Source organism: Tachyglossus aculeatus, chromosome 24 (genome assembly GCF_015852505.1).
Source record: "Tachyglossus aculeatus isolate mTacAcu1 chromosome 24, mTacAcu1.pri, whole genome shotgun sequence".
Taxonomy (NCBI): Eukaryota; Metazoa; Chordata; class Mammalia; order Monotremata; family Tachyglossidae; genus Tachyglossus; species Tachyglossus aculeatus.
In genome coordinates this window covers 4,890,515-4,910,712 of record NC_052089.1, presented here as the reverse complement: position 1 = coordinate 4,910,712, position 20,198 = coordinate 4,890,515, and the positions used below count along the sequence as shown (strand labels likewise).

At 64.5% G+C, this 20,198-nt stretch overlaps 1 protein-coding gene across 1 annotated transcript in view; it reads right to left on the bottom strand.

Moving 5' to 3' along the window:
- Positions 1-20,198, bottom strand: part of LOC119945106 (neuronal growth regulator 1-like) — a 38,706-nt gene that overhangs the window by 4,902 nt on the left and 13,606 nt on the right. The window lies entirely within an intron of this gene.

Here is a 20,198-nt window from a genome sequence, read left to right as displayed (position 1 = left end):
TCTGGGCTACAAGACAAGGGGACCAGGGTCGCATGGTAGAGGTGACCGAGGGCCGGAAGGTGAGAGGGGGACCAGGGCCAGAAAGTAAAGTGGGACCAGGGCTGAAAAGCAGAGGGTAACAAGGGCTGGGAGGCAGAGGGGGACTAGGACCGAGACGCCGGGTGGGGGGGGGGACCAGGGCAGGGTGTCAGAGCGGGACCAGGGCGAGTAGGCAGAGGGGGACCGGGGCCAAGATTTAGAAGGGAACCTGGGCTAGTAGACCAGTGGACAAGGCCCAGGAGGCAGTGGGGGACCAGTGCCAGCAGACTGAGCGGTACGTGGTCTGGAAGGCAAAGGTGGAACAGGGCCGAGAAAGGGGTGGATAAGGGAAGGGAGGCCGAGAGGGACCAGAGTCGGGAGGCAGAGGGGGACCAGGGCCAGGAGGCAAGGTGTTCCTGGGCCGGGATATGGGAGGCTAGTGTCGGGAGGCTTGGGTGACCAGGGCCGAGAGGAAGAGAGGGATCAGGGCCAGGAGGCAGAGGGGTATCGGAGCCCAGAGAAGGGGGACCGGGGTCGGGAGGCAGAGGGGAACCAGGGCCAGGAGGCAAGGGGTTCCTGGGCCTGAAACGGGAGACTAGTATCTGGAGGCTAGGGTGACCAGGGCCGGGAGGCAGAGGGGAATCAGGGCCAGGAAGCAGAGGAGTACCGGGACCCGGAGAAGGGGGACCAGGGTCGGGAGGCAGCGGGTCACCAGGGCTAGGAGGCAGAGGAGTTCATGGGCGGGGAGACAGGGGGACCTGGGCCGGGAGGCAGAAGGTCTCAGGGCCGGGACGGAGAAAGGGGCCGGGGCTTGTTGGTAGAGGGAAACCAGGCTGGCAGAGCAGGGGGACCCATGGCCGGGACGGAGAGAGACCCATGGCCCATGGCTTGGAGGGAGAGGGGGACCAGGGCAGGGAATCAGGGGGATCAGGGCCGGAAGGTAGAGGGAGGCCAGGGCTGGCAGAACATGGGGACCAGGGCATGGAGGTAGATGGAACCCATGGCCTGGACGGAGAGAGACCCAGTGGCCTGGAAGTAGTGGGAGACCAGGGCCGGGAGGCGCAAAGGGACCGGGAGATGGGGGACTAGGGTTGGGAGGCACGTTGTTGGGTCGGGACCATCTCTATATGTTGCCAACTTGTACTTCCCAAGCTCTTAGTACAGTGCTCTGCTCACAGTAAGCACTCAATAAATACGATTGAATGAATGGGTGACCAGCGCCTGGAGGCAGCAGGGTACCCGAGCCGGTAGACTGGGGACCAGGGCCGGGAAGCAGATGGGAGCCAGGGCCAGGAGGCAGAGGGGTACCTGGGCCGGGAGGCAAAAGGGGACCAGGGACAAGAAGCAGTGTGACAAGGTCAGGGATGCTGAGGGTGACCAGGACCGGGAGAAAGTGAGGGACCGGGGACGGTAGACAGGGCGACCAAAGCCGGGAGGCAGAGGGGTACCTGGTCTGGGGGACAGGGGGCCCTAGCTGGGAGGCAGAGGGGTATCTGTGCCGGGAGACAGTGGGACTAGGGCTGAGAAGCTGAGGACAACCAGGGCCAAGAGGCGGGGTGAGACCAGGTCAGAGAGGCAGAGGCCGGCCTGGGCTGGGAAGTTGAGGGGGACCAGGGCAGGGAGCCTGACAGGGACCATGGCCGGGAGGCAGAGATGGACCAGGGCCTCTAGACACGGGGACAAGGGCCTGGAGATAGAGGGGACCCATGGCCGGGACGGAGAGAAACCCAGTGGCCTGGAGGTAGAGGGAGGCCACTCTATTCTATTTATTTTATTTTGTTAATATGTTTTGTATTGTTGTCTGTCTCCCCATTCTAGACTGTGAGCCCGCTGTTGGGTAGGGACCGTCTCTATATGTGGAAAAAGTGTACTTCCCAAGCGCTTAGTACACACAATAAGCGCTCAATAAATATAAATAAATAAATGAATAGGGGATCCAGGGCTCGGAGGGAGAGAAGGGTAAGGGCCAGGAGGTAGAGGGTGACGACGGCCGGCCGGCACAGGGGGACCAGGGCCCAGAGGCAGAGGGTGACCAGGGCCCGGAGGTACAAGTCTACGAGTGCTGGGAAGTAACAGGGCACCATGCCGGTAGGCAGAGAGGGACCAGGTCTGGGTGGAAGTTGTGGACTAAGGCAGGGAGGTAGAGGTGAACTAGGGCCGGAGGGAGAGGGGGAAAATGGCCGGAAGGTCGTGGAGGACCAGAGCCAGAGAGTAAAGAGGGAACAGGGTTGAAAGGCAGACATGGAAAACGGCCAGGAGGCAGAGAGGGACCAGGGCCGAAAAGCGGGGTTGGGGGGTCAGGGCAGGGCATCAGAGCGGGACCAGGGCCAGGAGGCAGAGGGTGACCCGGGCCGAGAAGCCGGAGGGATCAGGGCAGAGAGGCAGAGGGAGACAAGGGCCGGGAGGCAGAAGGGTACCTCGGCGAGAGACATTGGTACCAGGCCCGGGAAGTGGAGGGGTAAGTGGGCCATGAGAAAGCGGGACCAGGGTCGGAAGGCAGAGAGGTACCAGGGCCGGGAGGCAGAGCAGGACCTGGGCCTGGAGGCAGAGTGGGACCAGGGTTAGGTGACAAAGGGGTACCAGGATTCGTAGATAGGGGGAAATGACAAAGAGAAAGAGGGGGACCAGGGCCAGCAGGGTGAGGGGTACCTGTTTAGGGAGGCAGAAGTGTACCCGTGCCAGGAGACGCGGGACTAGGGCTGAGAAGCAGAGGGGAACCAGGGCCGAGACGCAGGGGGTGACTAGGACAGAGAGGCAGACGCGCGCCAGGGCCAGGAAGCAGAGGGAGACCAGGGTGGGAAGGCAGAGGGGGACTGGGGCCGGGAGACAGGGGTACCTAGGCCGGGAGGTAGTGGATCCCAGGGCCGGGATGGAGAAAGGTGCCAGGGTCTGGAGGTAGAGGGAGACCAGGGTTGGTAGAATATGGAGAGCAGGGCCGGAATTTAGAGGGGAGCCATGTGCGGGACAGAGAGAGACCCCGTGGTCTGAAGGTAGAGGGAGACCATGGCCTGGATGTTTAAAGGGAGCAGGGCCGGGAGGCCAAGGGAAACCAGGGCCTGGAGGTAGAGGAGGACGAGGGCCAGGAGGCAGAGGGGTGACTCTGCCCGGAGCTCGGGGGACCGGGGTCAGGAGGCAGGGGAGGACCAGGGCCTGGAAACGGTGACCAGGACCGGGAGACAGAGGGGGACCTGGGCTGGGTGGCAAAGGGGTCTAGGGCTGAGAAGCATGGTGGACAAGGGCTGGGAGTCAGAGGGGGACCAGGGCCGGAGGCAGAGGGTTACCTAGGCCGGATACAGGGAGACCAGGGCCGCAAGGCAGAAGAGTATCTGTGCCAGGAGACAGGGGCACTAGCGTTAAGAATCAGAGGGACAGGGGGCGACCGGGTCAGAAAGGCAGAGTCAGACCAGGGCCGGGAAACAGAGGGGGAGCAGGGCGGGAAAGCAGAAAGGGACCAGTGCCAGGAGGCAGAGGGATACCTGTGCCAGGAGAAAAGGGGACCGGGGCTGGGAAGCAGAGAGGTACCTGGGCCGGGAGACAGGGGGACCTAGGCCGGGAGGTAAAGTGTCCCAGGGCCGGGACGGAAGGAGGGGACAGGGCCTGGAGGTAGAGGGAAACCAGGGCAGGCAGAACAGGGGGGGACCTGTGCCGGTACGTAGAGGGGACCCATGGCTGGGACGGAGAGACCCAGTGGCCTGGAGGTAGAGAGAGAGAGAAGGACCGGGAGGCTTAAAGGGAGTAGGGGCAGTAGGCAGCGGGTGACCAGGGCCTGGAGGTAGAGGGGAACGAGGGCCAGGAAGCAGAGGAGTACCTGGGCTGGGAGACATTGGAGACAAGGGCACGGAGGCAGATGGGTTCTTGGGCTGGAAGAAAGGGGACCAGGGCCGGGAGGCAGAGGGGTACCTTGGGCGGGAGGCAGAGGGGGACCAGGGCCTGAGGGAGAGCGTTACCTAGGCCAGAAGACAGGGGGAGCAGGGCCGGAAGTCAGAAGGGTGCCTAGGCCGGAAGACTGGGGGACCCGGGCTGGGAGACAGTGGAACCTAGGCTGGGACATAGAGGGTCCCAGGACCAGGATGGAGAGAAGGGCCTGGGCCAGGACGGAAAGACGGGCCAGGGCTTGGAGGTAGAGGAAGATCAGGGCTGGCAGAACAAGGGCACCAGGGCCTGGAGGTAGTGGGGACCAATGACCAGGATGGAGAGAAACCCAATGGTCTGGTGGTAGAGGGAGACTAGAGCTGGGAGGCTCAAATGGAGCAGGGCCGGGAGGCAGAGTGGGACCAGGGCCTGGAGGCAGAGGGGTACCTGGGCTGGGAGACGGGGGGCCAGGGTCGGAAAGCAGAGGGGACCAGTACTGGGAGGCAGAGGGGCACCATGGCCCAGAAACGGGGACCAGGGTCGGGAGGCAGAGGGGGACCAGGGCCAGGAGGCAAAGGGGTACCTGGGACCAGAGACAAAGGGGGACCATGGCCGAGAAGCCGGGTGGACAAGGTCAGGGAGGTTAAAGGGGACCAGTGTAGGGAGGTAGCGTGGCCAGGGCTGGGAGGCAGAGGGGTACTTGTTCCGGGAGAACATTGGGATTGGGCAAAGAAGCAGAGGGGAATGAGGGCCAAGAGGTGGGGGGTGACCAGGTCAGAGAGGCAGAAGCCGGCCAGGGCCGGGAAGCAGATGGGGACCAGGGCAGAAAGGCAAAGGGGAACCAGGGCCAGGAGGCAGAGGGGTACCTGGGGCGGGAGACAGGGGGACCTAGGCCGGGAGGTAGGGGGTCCCAGAGCCGGGACGGAGAAAGGGGCCAGGGCCTGGAGGTAGAGGGAGACGAGGGCTGGTACAAGAGGGGCACCTGGGCCGGGATGTAGAGGGGACCAATTGGCCGGGAGGCAGAGAAGGTCCAGGGCCTGGAGCTAGAGGGGAACCAGGGCCAGGAGGCAGAGGGGTACCTGGGCCGAGAGATGGGGGGAACACTATTGGGGCGCAGAGGGAGACCTAGGCCTAGAGGCAGAGGGGGACTAGGGTTGGGAAACGGGAATCAGGGCCAGCAGGCACAGGGGTGCCTCTACGAGGAAGAAGGGGCCTGGGGCCAGAAGGCAAAGGGGGACCAGGACCGAGAAGTGGGGGGAACAAATGCAGGGAGGAAGAGGGGTCCCTGGGTTGGGGGAGATGGGGGACCAGGGTAGGGAGGCAGAAGGGGACCAGGGCTGGGATGCTTAAATGGACCAGTGTAGGGATGTAGAGGGGGACCCGGGCCTGGAGGTAGAGGGGGACCAGGGACGGCAGACAGAGGGGTTCCTCTGCCTCCCTGCCCCTGTCACCCCAGCTTCTTGGAAGTAAGGGTGACCCAGGGCTGGCAGGCACATGGGAAGCAGGGATTGGAGGCAGATGGTGACCAGGGCAGCATGGCAGGGCGGACCAGGGCCAGGAGGCAGAGAGGTAACTGGGCCGGGAGATGGTGGACAAGGACCAAGAGGAAGAGCGTGACCAGGGCCGCGATGCTGGTGGGGCTAGAGCCTGGAGGCACAGAGGGACCAGGTCCAGGAAGCAGAGGGGGACCTGGGCGAGGAGACTGGGGGACCATGACCGGGAGGTAGAGGGGGACCAGGGCAGGGCAGCAAGGGAGGACCATGGCCAGTAGGCAAAGTGGTACCAAGGCCGGCAGATGAGGGACCAGGGCCAGGAGGCAGATGGAGACCAGGGCTGATAGAACAGGGAGACCAGGGGTGGGAGGTAGAGGGGACCCATGGCCGGAACGGAGAGAGACCCAGTGGTCTGGAGGTAGAGGGAGGCCAGGGCCGGGAGGTTCAAAGGGACCAGGGCCGGGAGGCTCAAAGGGACCAGGGACGGGAGATGAGTGAACAGGTTTGGGAGGCAGAGAGGGACCAGGGCCGTGAAGTAGAGGGGGTCCAGAACCAGGAAATGGGGATCAGGGCCGGCAGGCAGAGGGGTACCTCTGCCTCCCTGCTCTTGCTCCCTCCGCTTCTCGGAAATCAAGGGGAACTAGGGCTTAAAGTCAGTGGGGGACCAGGGACGTGAGGCAAGGGGAGACCAAGGCAGGGAGGCAGACGGGGTACCTGGGCCGGAAGACAGGGGGACGTAGGCAAGGAGGTAAAGAGTCCCAGGGCCAGGATGGAGAGAAGGGCCGGTGTCTGTCGGTAGAGGGAGACCGTGGAAGGTAGAACAGGGGAATGAGGGCCGGGAGGTAAAGGGGACCCATGGCCGGGACGGAGAGAGACCCTTATATTGGACTTAGAGGGAGGCCAGGGCCTGTAGGCTCAAAGGAAACAGGGCCGAGAGGCAGAGGAGGACCAGGTCCTGGAGATAGAGGGGGAACAGGACCAGGAGGCAGAGGGGCCCAGGGCCGGGAGGCAGAGGGGGACCAGTGCCGGGAAACGGGGACCAGGGCCAGTAGGCAGAGGATTAAATCTACCTCGCTTCCCTTATCACTCCCCCGCTTTTCGTAAGGAAAGGGGAACTAGGGCGAAAGTCAGAGGGGGACCGGGGGACGAGAAGCGGCGGGGGGTGGGGGACCAGGACAAGGAGGCAGAGGGGATCCAGGGCCTGGAGTTAGAATTGGACCAGGGCGGGGAGTCAGAGCGGGACCAGGACCAGGATTTAGAAGGGTACCTGGGCTAGGAGACGGGGGACGAGGGTCGGGAGGTAGAGGGGATCAGGGCCAGGAGGAAGAGTAGTACCTGGGCCGGAAGGCAAAGGGGGACCAGGGCCGAAAAATTGCCTGGACAAGGGCAGAGAGGCAGAGGGAGACCATGGGAGGCAGTCAGAGGGGTACCAGTGCCTGGAAGGTGAGGGGACCCAGGGTTGGGAGGCAGAGGAGGACCATGGCAGGGCAGCAGTGGGGGACTAAGGTTATTCATTCAGTCGTATTTATTGAGGGCTGACTGTGTGAATAGCACTGTTCTAAGCTCTTGGGAAGTACAAGCTGGCAACATGTAGAGATGGTCCCTACCCAACAACGGGCTCACAGTCTAGAAAGGGGAGACAGACAACAAAACAAAACATGTGGTCAGGTGTCAAATCATCAGTATCAATGGAAGTAAAGCTACATGCACAGCATTGACAAGATAAATAGAATAGTAAATATGTACAAGTAAAATAGGCAGAGCGTACCTGGGCCAGGAGACGGGGGACCAGGGCCGAGAAGCGGGGTTGGGGGGGGTGACAATGGAAGGGAGGCCGATGGGACCAGGACATGGAGGCAGAGGAGGACCAGTGCCAGGAGGCAAATGGATACCTGGGCCGGGATATGGGGGACCAGGGTCGGGTGGTAGAGGGTGACCAGTGTCGGGAGGCAGAGGGGGACCAAGGCATGAAGACAGAGGGGACCAGGGCCTGGAGGCATAGGGGTACCTGGTCCAGGAGATATGGGCATCTAGGCTGGGAGATACAGGATAACCATGGCTGGGACGAGGAGAGGGGCCAGGGCTTGGAGGTTGAAGGAGACCAGGGCTGGAAGGCATCCGGGGACTAGGGACAGTAGGCAGAGGGGGACCTCGTCTGGAGATATAAGGCGACGAGGCCTGGGAATAACCGGGGCACCAGTGTGGTCCAGGTGGAAGATGGGGACCAGGGCAGGGACGTAGAGGGGACCATGGGCCAGAGGGAGAATATTACCGGCGCCAGAATGTTGAGGGGGACAAGGGCCAAGAAGTAAAGGGGGACCAGGAACCAAGGGCAGAAGGCGACCAGGGCAGGGCAACAGAGTAGGGTCAGTGCCAGAAGGCAGAGGGGTAGCTGGGCCTGGTAGTAGAGAGGACCCCAGGCCGGGACAGAGGGAGACCCATGGGCCTGGAGATAGAAGGAGACCAGGGCTGGGAGACACAGAGTTACCAGGGCCTGGAGGCAGAGGGGGACCAGGGTGGGAAGGTATAAGAGACCAATGCCGGGAGGCAGGGGGTACCGGGGCCGGGGGACAAGGGGACTAGGACCGGGAAGCAGAATGGTACCTGGGCCGGGAGACGGGGAGGACCCGGGCCAAGAGGTTGAGGGTCCCACTGCCGGGCCAGAGAGAGAGGCCAGGGCCTGGAGGTAGAGGGAGATCAGGGCCGGGAGGTAGAGGGGACCTATGGTCTGGAGGTAAAGAGGGACCAGGGCCGGTAGGCTCAAAGGGATCAGGGCTGGGAGGCAGATGGGGACCAGGGCATGGGGGCAGACGGGGAACCAGGGCCAGGAGAAAGAGCGGTACCCGGGCTGGAAGTCAGGGTGACCAGGGCCGGGAGGCAGAGGGATACCTGGGCCTGGAGACAGGGGGACCAGGACCAAGAGGCAGAGTGGGACCAGGGCCGAGAGGCAGAGGGGAACAGGATAGGGAGTCAGAGGGCGACCCAGGCCAGGAGGCAGAGGGTTGACTGTTGGGAGACAGGGTGATCTGGGATAGAAGGTAGACGGGACCCAGGGCCGGAACGGGGAGAGAACCAAGGGCCTGGATCTAGATGGAGACCAGTGCCGGGAGGCACAGAGTTTCCAGGGCCAGGAGGTAGAGGGGTACCTGGGTCTTGAGGCAGGGGCACCAGGGCCGGGACGCAGAGGGTTACCTGGGCTGGGTGGCAGAGAGGGACCAGGGCTGAAAGGCGGTGTGGACCAGAGTAGGATTGCAGAGTGAAACTAGGACCAGGAGGCAGAGGGGCACCAGCGCCGGGAAACAGGGGGACAAGGGCCAGGAGACAGAGGGGGACCAGGGTCGAGAGTAGGTGTGGACAAGAGCAGGGAGGTACAGTGGGACCAGGACCAGGAGGCAGAGGGGGACCAGTGCCAGGAAACGGGGACAAGGGCCGGCAGGCAAAGGGGCACCTCTGCCTTCCTGCCCTTATCACCCCCAGCTTCTCGGAAGGAAAGGGGAACTAGGGCCGAAAGTCAGAGGGGTCCAGGGTACGAGAGGTGGGGGGTTAGGGGGAGACCAGGACAGGGAGGCAGAGGGGGTCCAGGGCTGGGCGGCTTAAAGGGACTCGGGCGGAGAGGCAGAGGGGGACCAGGGCAAGGATTTAGAAGGGTACCTGGGCCAGGAGATGGGGGATCAGGACCGGACCTAGAGGGGACCCAGGGCTCGGAGGCTTAGGGGTACCTGGGCCTGGAGACGGGGGACCAGGGCCGGGAGGCAGAGGGGCATCAGGTCCAAGAGGCAGAGGGGTACCAGGGCCGGGTGATGAAGGACCAGGTCCTGATGACAGAGGGGAACCAGTGCAGAGTGGCAGAGGGGGACCAGGGCAGGGTGGCGAGGGCGGACCAGGGCCAGGAGGCAGATGGGTACCTGGGCCTGGAGACAGGGGGACCGGGGCCGGGTTGTAGAGGGGACCAAGGACCGGGATGGAGACTCACCCAAGGGCCTGGCGGTACGAGGAAACCAAGGCCTGGAGGCACAGAGGGACTAGGTCCGGAATGCAGAGGGGGATAAGCGCATGATGGCGGGGGGGGGGGAGACTAGGGCCAGAAGGCAGAGGGGTACCTGGGCCGGGAGGCAATGGGGCACCAGGGTCGAGAATTGGGGGAGACAAGGGCAGGGAGGCAGGAGGAACCAGGGCCGGGAGGCTACGGAGTACCATGGCCGATAGGCAGATGGGGACCAGGGCATGTAAGCAGAGGGGGACCAGGTCCAGGAGGCAGACTGTTACCTGGGCTGGCCGACGGGGGACCAGGGCCGGGAGGTAAAGGGGATCCAGCTTCGCGATGTAGAAAGGCCCAAGGGAGGCAGATGGGGACCGGGACCAGGAAGCAGAAGGTTACCTTGGCCGGGGGACCATGGCTTGGAGGACGAGGGGGAACAGGGATGGGAGAAAGAGGGGGACCAGGGCCGAGAAATGGTGGGGGACAAAGGCAGGGAGGCATAGGGGGACCAGGGCCAGAAGACAGAGGGATACCCGGGCCAGGAGATAATCGGGGATCAGGGCCGGGAAGTAGGGGGAACCCAGGGTCGGGAGGCAGAGGGAGACCAGAGCATGGCGGCAGGGTGGGGGGACCATGGCCAGGAGGCAGAGGGGTACCAGGGCCGATAGACGGGGGACAAGGGCCAGCAGGCTGAGGGGTTCCTGGGCAGGGAGGCAGGGGAGGACCAGGGCCATGAAGCAGGGTAGGACCAGGGCCAGGAGGCAGAGGGGTACCCGGGCCGGTAGACGGGGGAACAGCGCCGGGAGGCAGAGGGGGACCAGGGTCAGAATGCAGAGGGGTACGAGGCACGGGAGGCAAAGGGGGACCATGGCCGAGAAGAGGAGGTGACAAGGGCATGGAGTCAGAGGGGGTCCAGATCCGGGAGGCAGAGGATTACCTGGGCCGGGATACAAGGGGGCCTAGGCTGAGAGGTAGAGGGTCCCAGGTCCAGGACAGAGAGAGGGGCCAGGGCCTGGAGGTAGAGGGAAACAAGGGCTGGTAAAACAGGGGAACCAGGACCGGGAGGTAGAGGAGACACATCGCCGGGACTTAGAAAGACCCAGTGGCCTGGAGGTAGAGGGAGGCCAGGACTGGTAGGCTTAAAGGGGCCAGGGGCAGGGAGCAGAGGGGGGGACCAGGGGCCAGGGGGCAGAGGGGTACCTGGGCAGGGAGTTGTGGGGCCAGGTTCGGGAGGCAGAGATGGACCAGGGCCGGGAGGTAGAGGGGGACCAGGGCCAGGAGATAGAAGAGGACCAGGGCAGCGTGGCAGAGGGGGATCAGGGCCAGGAGGAAGAGGGCTAACTAGGCCGGGAGATGGGGGACCAGGGCCTGGAGGTAGAGGTGACCCAGGCCCGGGATGGAGAAAGAAACAAGGGCCTGGACGTAGAAGGGGAATAGGGCCAGGAGGCACAGAGGGACATGGGCCGGGAAGCACGGGTGGGGGGAAACCAGGACAGGGAGGCAGAGGGTCACCAGGGCCTGGAGGCCGAGCGGGACAAGGGCGGGGAGGTAGGGTGGTATCAGTGCCAGGAGGCAGAGAGGTACCTGGGCCAGTAGACGGGGTACCAGGTCCGGGATGCAAAGGGGGACCAATACCGAGAAGCCGGGGTGGCAAGAGCAGGGAGGCATAGGGGGACAAGGGCCGGGAGGCAGAGGTGGAACCAGGTCCGGGAGGCAGAGGGGGACCAGCGCCTGTAGACCGGGGGAGCAGTGCCAGGAGGCAAAGGTGTACCTGGGCCGGGGGACAGGGGGAGCTAGGCCAGGAGGTAGAGGGTCCCGGGTTCGGGACGCAGAGTAGGGCCAGGGCCTGGAGGTAGAGGGAGACCAGGGCTGGCAGACAGGGGGACCAAGACCCAGACGTACAGGGGGCCCATGGCCGAGACGAAGAGAGACCCAGTGGCCTGGAGATAGAGGTAGACCAGGGCCAGGAGGCTTAAAGGGACCAGGGTCGGGAGGCAGAGGGGGACCAGGTCCTGGACGCAGAGGGGGACCAGGGCCTGGAGGCAGAGGGGGACCTGGGCCGGGAAACTGGGAACTAGGGTCGGGAGACAGAGGAGTACCTGGGACTGTAGACAGGGGCACCTAGGCCGGTAGATAGAGGGGATTCAGAGCCAGGACAGAGAGAGGGGCCACGGCTTGGAGGAAGAGGGAGACCAGGGCTGAGAGGTACAAGGGGACCAGTGCCGGGAGACACAGGGGGACCAGGGCTGAGAGGTACAAAGCGACGAGGGTTGGGAGTAACGGGGGCACAAATTCCGGTAGTCAGAGGGCAACCAGGTCCGGACAGAAGATGGGGACCAAGGCAGGGGATTGATTGGACCTAGGACCGGAAGGAGAATGGGACCAGGGCCAGAAAATAAAGTGGGACCAGTGCTGAAAGACAGAGGGGTACAAGGGCCGGGAGGCAGAGGGGGACCACGGCGGGGAGGCAGAAGGGGACTACGGCCGGGATGCAGAGCGGTACCATGGCCAGGAGGCAGAAAGGTACCGGACAGGGGGACGGGGACTAGGGCCAGAAGGTAGAGGGAACCCATGGCCGTATTGGAGAGAGACCCTAAGGGCTGGAGGTAGAAGGAGACCAGGACTATGAGGCACAGAAGGACCAGGACCAGGAGCTAGAAGGGACCAGGGCAGGATGTCAGAGCAGGACCAGGGCCAGGAGGCAGAGGGGTAACTGGGCCCGGAGGCAGAGGGGTACCAGGGCCGAGAAGCAGGGGGGACCAGGGCAGAGAGGCATAGGGTGAAGTGGGGCCGGAGGGAGAAGCGTAACAGGGCTGGGTGGCAAATGGTGACCAGGGTAGGTAGGTAGAGGGGGACCAGATGCAGGAGGCAGATGGGGATCAGGGCCGGGTGGCAGAAAGTAACAAGCACTGGGACGCAGAGGACGATGAGGACAGCGAGGCAGAGCGGAATAAGGGCCGCGAGGTCGAGAGCTGAAAAGGTAGGGAGGCAGAGGGAGAAGAGGGCCGGGAGGCAGAGGGGGACCAGGGCCGGGAGGCGGATTGGGACCTGTTCCGGGAGGCAGCGGTGGATCAGGGGATGGAGGAAGAGGGGAACCAGGGCTGGAAGGCAGAGGGGAACCAGGGCCAGGATTTAGAATGGTACCTTGGCCGGGAGAGAGGGGGACAAGGACCGGTACCCAAAGTGGGACTAGGGCAGGGCGGCCCTGGGGTACCAGGGCCAGGAGGCAGAGGGGTACCTGGGCCAGTAAATGGGGTACCAGGGCCGGAAGGCAGAAGGGTACCTGGACAGGGAGGCAGAACAGGACCAGGGCAGATAGGCAGAGCGGGACCAGGTTCAGAAAGCGGAGGGGTACCTGGGCCGGAATATGGGGGACCAGGGCCAGGAGGTAGAAGGAGACCAGGGCCGCGAGGCAGAAGTGTACCTGGGCCGGGAGGGAGGGGGACAAGGGCTGGGAGGCACAGGGGTCCCTGGCCCGGGAGACAGGAGGACCAGGGACGAGAGGTAGAGGGGAAACAGGGCCGAGAATGGGAGGGGGACCAGGGCAGGGCGGCAGAGGGGGACAAGGGCCGGGAGATGGGCAGCATGGGTGGGTGGTATATCTGACCCGGGGCTGGGACGGAGAGGAGGACCCGGGCCTGGAGGCTGAAGTGGACCAGGGCAGGTAGGCAGAGGGGAACCAGGGCCAGAAGGCAGAGGGGTACCTGGGCCGGGAGACAGGGGAACTAGGTCCGGAAGGCAGATGGGAACCTGGGCCGGGAGACAAGCAGACCTGGGCCAGGAGACAGGTGCACCAGGGCCGAAAGGCAGGGGGAACCAAGACGGAGTCTCAGGTGGGAACCAGGGCAGGGAGGCAGAGGGGGACCAGGACCAGAAAGCAGAGGGTGACCAGAGCAGGGAGGCAGAGGTATACTTAGGTCGGGGGACAGGCGCACCAGGGCCGCCGAATGAGGGGAACCAGGGCCGGGCCGGAGAGAGACCCAGGGGCCTGGAGGTAGAACGAGACGAGAACCGGGCTGCACAGAGGGACCAGGGCCGGGAGGCAGAGCGGGACTAGAGCAGAGCAGCAGAGGGGGACCATGGCAAGGAGGCTGAATGGTACCTGGGCCAGGAGAAAAGGCGACCAGGGCATGGAGGTAGAGGGGAGCCACGGCCAGGGAGGAGAGAGACCCAAGACCTGGACATAGAAGGAGACCAGTGTCTGGAGGCACAGAGGGTCCAGGACAGAGAGACAGAGGGGGACCAGGGCAGGGCGGAAGAGGGGCACCAGGGCCATGATGCAGTGGGGTACCTGGGCCATGACACAGAGGGAACTGAACAGTGAGGCAGAGGGGTACCTTGACCAGGAGATGGGGGACCAGGGCCAGGAGGTAGTGGGGGACCAGGTCTGAGAGGCGGGTTGGACTGGGGCGGGGAGGCATTGGGGGACCAGGGATGGGAGGTAGAGGGGACTCAGGGCCGGAATGGAGAGATACCCAAGGGCCTGGAGTTAGAAGGAGACCAGGGCAGGGAGGCACAGAGCTACCAGGGCCGGGAGGCAGAGGTGGAACTGGGCAATGCGGCAGACGGTGACCATGGCCAGGAGGCAAAAGTTTACTTGGGCCGGGAGATGGGGGATAAGGGCAGGGAGGATGTGGGTGACTAAGCCCTGGAGGCAGAGATGGACCAGGGCCAGGAGGCAGAGGGGTACCTGGCCCAGGAGACAGGTGGATCGGGGCAGGGAGGCAGAAGTGTGCCTCGACCCGGAGACAAAGGAACCAGGGTCGGGAGGCAGAGGGGGACCTGGGCGGGGCGGCAGAGTGGTACCAGGGCCATGGCACAGAGGGACCAGAACAGGGAAGCAGAGGGGTACCTTGGCCAGGAGACGGGAGACCAGGTCCGGGAGGTAGTGGGAGACCAGGACTGAAAGGCAGTGCAGACTGGGGCAGGGAAACATAGGGGTACCAGGGCCGGGAGGTGGAGGGGACCCTGGGCCAGGACGGAGAGAGACCCAGGAGACGGGACCAGTGCCTGAAGGCAGAAGGAGACCAGGGCAGGGACGCAGAGGTGGTCCAGGGCAACGTGGCAGGAGGGGACCATGACCAGTAGGCAGAGGGTTACCTGGGCCGGGGGACAGGGGGACCAGGGCAAGGAGGCAGAGGGGTATCTGGGCCTGGGGACAGAGTGACCAGGGTGGATAGGCAGAGGAGGATCATGGCCGAGAGTCAGAGGGGTACCGGGGCTGTGACGCAGTGGGGGACCAGGCCCGGGAGGCAGAGGGACACCTGGGCTGGAAGGCAGAGGGGGACTAGTGCTGAGAGGCGGGAGGTACCAGGGCAGGCAGGCAGTGGGGGACCAGGACTGGGAGGCAGAGGGGGACCTGGGTTGGGAGGTGGAGGGGACCCACGGCCAGGAGGCAGAGGGGTATGTGAACCGGGAAACCAAAGGACCAGTGCTGGGAGGTAGTGGGGTACATCTGGACCGAAAGTCATGGGGACCAGGGCTGGTTGGTAGAGGGGAAACAGGGCTGGGAAGGAGAGATGGCCCATTGCCTGAAGGTAGAGGGAGACCAGGGCCGGAAGGCACAGAGGGACAAGAGCTGGGAGACAGAGGGGGACCAGGACCAGGACGCAGTGGGGTACCTTGTTCAGGAGACAGGGGGGCCAGGGCTAGGACATAGAGGGGTTACCTCGGCCAGGAGACCCGTGGACCATGGTCGGGAGGTTGAGAGGTACCTGGGCCAGGAGACAGAGGAACGAGGGACGGGAAGTAGAGGGGTATCTGGGCCCATAGACAGCGGGACCAGGGCAAAGAGGCAGTGGGGGACAACAGCCGAGAAGCAGAGAGGTACCAGGGCCTAAACGCAAGGGGAAACCCGATCCCGGAGGCAGAGGGGTACCTGGGCTGGGCGACGGGGTTCAGGGCTGGGAGGCAGAGGGGACCAGGGCTGAGAGGCGGGAGGGACCAGGGCAGGGACGGAGAGGGGGACCAGGACTGGGAGGCAGAGGGGTCCTGGGCCAGGCGACAGGGGGACCAGGGCCGGAATGTAGAGTGGGACCTGTCCCGGTATGTGGAGTGGACCCAGGGCCAGGACGGTTAGAGGAGACCCAAGGTAATAAGAAACTAGGATACTAGGCCTGGGAGGTACAGAGGGACTAGGGCCAGGACGCAGAGGGGGACCAGGGCCAGGAGGCAGAGGGGGACGAGGGCCAGGAGGCAGACAGGGACCAAGGCCGGGAAGGCAGAGGGGTACCTGAGCCAGGAGGCAGAGGGGTACCTGGGCCAGGAGGCAGAAGGGAACCAGGGCCGGGAAGCGGTGGGTGACCAGGGCAAGGAGGCAGATGGGACCATGACCGGGAGGCAGAGGGGGACCAGGGCCCGGAGGCAGAGGTGTCCAGGGCCAGGTTGCCGAGGGGTACCTCGGGGTCCCAGGTGTCCCTCTGCCTCCCGGCCCTGGTCCCCCACTGCGTCACAGCCCCGGTACCCCTCTGACTCTCGGCCATGATCCTCCTCTGCCTATCCACCCTGGTCCCCCTGTCCCCCGGCCCAGGTAACCCTCTGCCTACTGGTCATGGTCCCCTCCTGCCACGTTGCCCTGGACCACCTCTGCGTCCCTACCCTGGTCTCCTTCTGCCTTCAGGCACTGGTCCCGTCTCCTGGGTCTCTCTCCGTCCTGGCCCAGGGTCCCCTCCACCTCCCGGCCCTGGTACCCCTATGTTTCCCTGCCCCAGTCTGCACTGCCTTTCAGTCCTGGTCTCCCACTACCTCCCGGACCTGGTCTCCCGTCTCCTGGCCAAGGTACCCCTCTGCTTCCCTGTTCTGGTCCCTCTGTGCCATGGCCCTGGTACCACTCTGCCGCCCCGCCCAGGTCCCCCTCTGCCTCCCGACCCTGGTTCCTTTGTCTCCGGGTCGAGGCACACTTCTGCCTCCCTGCCCCGGTCCACCTGTCTCCTGGGCCAGGTACCCCTCTGCCTCCTGGCCCTGGTCCATCTCTGCCTCCAGGGCAGAGACGGGGTCCTGGGCCGTGACGCAGAGGGGGATCGGGGCAGATAAGCAGGGGGACCCGGGATATGCAGACAGAGTCGAACCAGGGCTGGGAGGCATATGGGGACCAAGGCTGGGAGGCAGAGTGGGACCAGTGCCAGGAGGTAGAGGGGTACCTGGGCCAGGAGACCCGGGTAACACGGTTGGGAGGTAGAGAGGTGCCTAGGCCGGGAGACAGGGGAAAAGTCAGGGAGGTAGAGGGGATCCCGGGCTGGGCTGGAGAGAGACATAATTGCCTGAAGTTTGAGGGAGACCAGGGCCAGGAGGCACAGAGAATCCAGGTTCAGTAGGCACAGAGGGACCAGGGCCTGGAGGTAGAGTGAGATTAAGGCCTGAAGGCAGAGGAGGACTAGGGCCATGAGTCAGAGGACTATCTGGGCTGGGAGCCAGGTGGACTAGGTCTGGGAGACAGAGGAGTACCTTGGCCGGGAGACAAGCTGACCAGGGCCAAGAGTCAGAGGGGGATCAGGGTTAAGAGGAAGGGGAGGACCAGGACCGTGAGGTAGACGTGGACCATGGCGGAGAGTCTGAGGGGAATCAAGGCTAAGAGGCAGAGGGGTACCTGGGTCCGGATACAGGGGACAAGGGCCGGGAGGTAGAGGGGACCCAGTCCCGAGAGGTACAAGTTGACGAGGGCTGGGAAAAACGGCGGCACCCTGCCGGTAGGCAGAGAGGGGTCAGGGCCGGGTGGAAGATAGAGACCAAGGCAGTGAGGTAGCGGGGACCTAGGGATGGAAGGAGAAGGGAGCCAGGGCCGGAAGCTTGTGGGGGACCCGGGCCAGAACGTAGAGTGGGACCAGGGCTGAACGGCAGAGGGGGACTAGTGCTGGGAGGCGGCAGAGGGGTACTAGGGCCGGGGGAGAGGGGGCCACGGCCAGGAGGTGGAGGGAACCCAGGGCCAGGAATGAGAAACTGACCAGGGCCTGGAGGTAGAATGAGACAAGGGCCGAAAGGGAGGGGGGAACAGGGCTGGGAAGGCAGAGAGCAGCAGCAGGTCAGAGAGGCAGAGGCTGATCAGCGTCGGTAAGTAGAGGGTGACCAGGGCTGTGAAGGCAGAGAGGGACCAGGTCCGGGAGGCAGAGGGGGAACAGGGCCGAGAGTCAGAGGGGGACGAGGGACGGGAAGCAGAGGGGGACCAGGGCCGGGTAATGGGGATCAAGCAGACAGTCATAATGGCACCACTGTCTCCCTGTCCTTGTTACCCCCGCTTCTCAGAAGGGGAACAAGGACCGAAAGAGGGGGACCATGGGCGTAAGGCAGGGGGCGACCAAGGCAGGGAGGCCGAGGGTGACCAGGGCAGGGAGGCAGAGGGAGACCAGGGCGGTGAGGCACAGGGAGACTAGTGCCAGGACACAGAGGGACCATGGCTGGAGGTTTGAGGGGGCCCAAGGGCGGGAGGCGGAGGGATACCAGGGCAGGAAGGCAGTGGGGGACGAGGGCGAGAAGGCAGTGGGAGACCAGAGCCAGTAGGCAGCGGGGTACCTGGGCCGGGAGACGGCACATCAGGGCTGAGAGGATGAGGAGGACGAGGGCCCGGAGGCAGAGGGGTACCTGGGCTGTAAGGCAAAAGGGGACCAGGGCCGAGAAGCGGGGGGTGACAAGGGCAGTGAGCCAGAGGGGGACCAGGTCCTGGAACCAGAGGGGTACTTGGGCCGGGAGACGGGGGACCAAGGTGGGGAGGCAGAGGGAGACCGGGGCTAGGAAACGGGGACCATTTCCTGTGGGCTGATTGGTTCCTTCCCTCCGGGCCCTTGTCCCCCCGCTTCTTGGAACTAAAGGGGAACTAGGGCTGTCAGGCACAGGGGAACCAGCGACAGGAGGCAGAGGGGGGCCAGGGCAGGGAGGCAGAGGGGGGCCAGGACCTGGAGGTTGGGGGTGATCTGGGCAGGGACCTGGGGGTGACCTTGGCCAGGAGGCCAAGGAGTACCTGGTCCGGTAGACGGTGGAACAGGGCCGGAAGGCAGAGGGGAACCAGGGCCAGGAGGCAGAGGGGTACTTGGGCGGGGACGCAAAGTGGGACCAGGGCCGAGAAGCATGGGGAGCAAGGTCAGGGCGGTAGAGGGGGACCGGCACCGTTAGACAGGGGTCCAGAGACGAGAGGCAGAAGGGTACCTGGGCCAGGAGACAGGGGGACCAGAGCTGGAAGACTCAAAGGGACCTGTGTTGGGAGGTAGAGGGGGACCAAGGCCTGGAGGTAGAGGGGGACCAGGGCCAGGAGGCAGAGGTCTCTGCCCTGGTCTCCCTGCCTCCCGCCGTAGGTATCTCTGTACCTCCTGGCCCTGGTTGCCCTCTGTCTCCCGGCTCTGGTCCCCCGTCTCCCGGCCCAGGTACCCCTCTGCTTCCTGGACCTGTTCCACTTCTGCCTACCTGCCCTGGTCCCCATCTGCCTCCCGGCCATGGTCTCCCTCTGCCTCCCTGCCATTGTTTCCCCCGCTTCTCGACCCTGGTCCCCCTCTGCCTCCCGGCCCAAGTAACCTTCTGCTTCCTGGCCCTGGTCCCTCTGTTCTTCCCGGCTCTGGTCCCCCACGGCTTCCTAGCCTTGGTTTCCTACAACCTACATGCCCTTGGGTGAGTCTCTGTCCTGACCCTCTGTACCCTCTACCTCCTGGACATGGTCCCCCTGTCTCCCGGTGTAGGTACCCCTCTGGCTCCTGGCCCTGGTCCCCCTCTGCTTATCCGCCCTGGTACACATCTGTCTCCCGGCCCTGGTCCCCCTCTGCTTCTCGGCCCTGGTACCCCTTTTTCCCTGCCCTAATCCCCCTCTGACTCTCGGCCCTGGTTCCCCTGTCTTCCGGCCCAGGTTCCCCTCTACCTCCCGGCCCTGGTCACCTTCTGCCTCCTCACCCTGGACCGCTTCTACCTCCCGGCCCTGGTCCCCTTGTCTTCCGGCCTAGGTACTGCTCTGGACCCCTCTGCCTACGTGACCTTGTCCCCCTGTCTCCCGGCCTAGGTACCCATCTGCATCCTAGCCTTGGTCCCTCTCTGCCTTCAGGCCCTGGTTCCCTTCGGCCTCCCAGCCCTGGTGCCCCTCTGCCTCCCCGCCCTGGCCCCCCTCTGCCTCCCCGCTCTTGTCGCCCCCGCATCTCCACCCTGGTTTCACTTTGTCTACCAGCCTAGGTACTCCTCTGCCTCCCGGACCTGGTCAGCCTCTGCATCTATGACCTGGTCACCCCTTGCCTCTCGGCCATTGTCCCCCTCTGCTTCTCAGCCCTGGTCCTCCTGTCTCCCGGTCCAGGTCCCCCTCAAGCTACTGGCCCAGGTCCCCCCAACTTCTCGGCCCTGGTCCCTCTCTATCTCCAGGCCCAGTTACACCTCTAGCCCCTGGCCCTGGTTATGCTCTGCCTCCCGGCCCTGATCCCCGATCTCTCGGCTAGGTTACCCGTCCACCTCCCAGCCCTGATGCCCCTCTGCCTCCCCACTCTGGTCCCATTCTACCTCCCGACCATGGTACCTCTCTACCTCCCGGCCGCGGTCACTCTGTCTCCCGGCCCAGGTACCCATCTACCTCCCGACCCTGGTCCCCCTGTTCTGCCAGCCACGGTCTCCCTCTATCTCCAGGCCCTGGCCCCTGTCTCCGTCCTGATCCTGGGTCCCCTCTACCTCCAGGCCTAGGTTCCCCCATCTCCCGGCCCAGGTACCCCTCTGCCTCCTGGCCCTCGTCTTCCTCTGCCAACAGACCCTGGTCACCCTCTGCCTCCCGGCCCTGCTCCCTTTATTCATTCATTCAATCGTATTTATTGAGCGCTTACTGGGTGCAGAGCACTGTCTTAAGCGCTTGGGAAGTACAACTCGGCAACATATAGAGACGGTCCATACCTAACAGCGGGCTTACA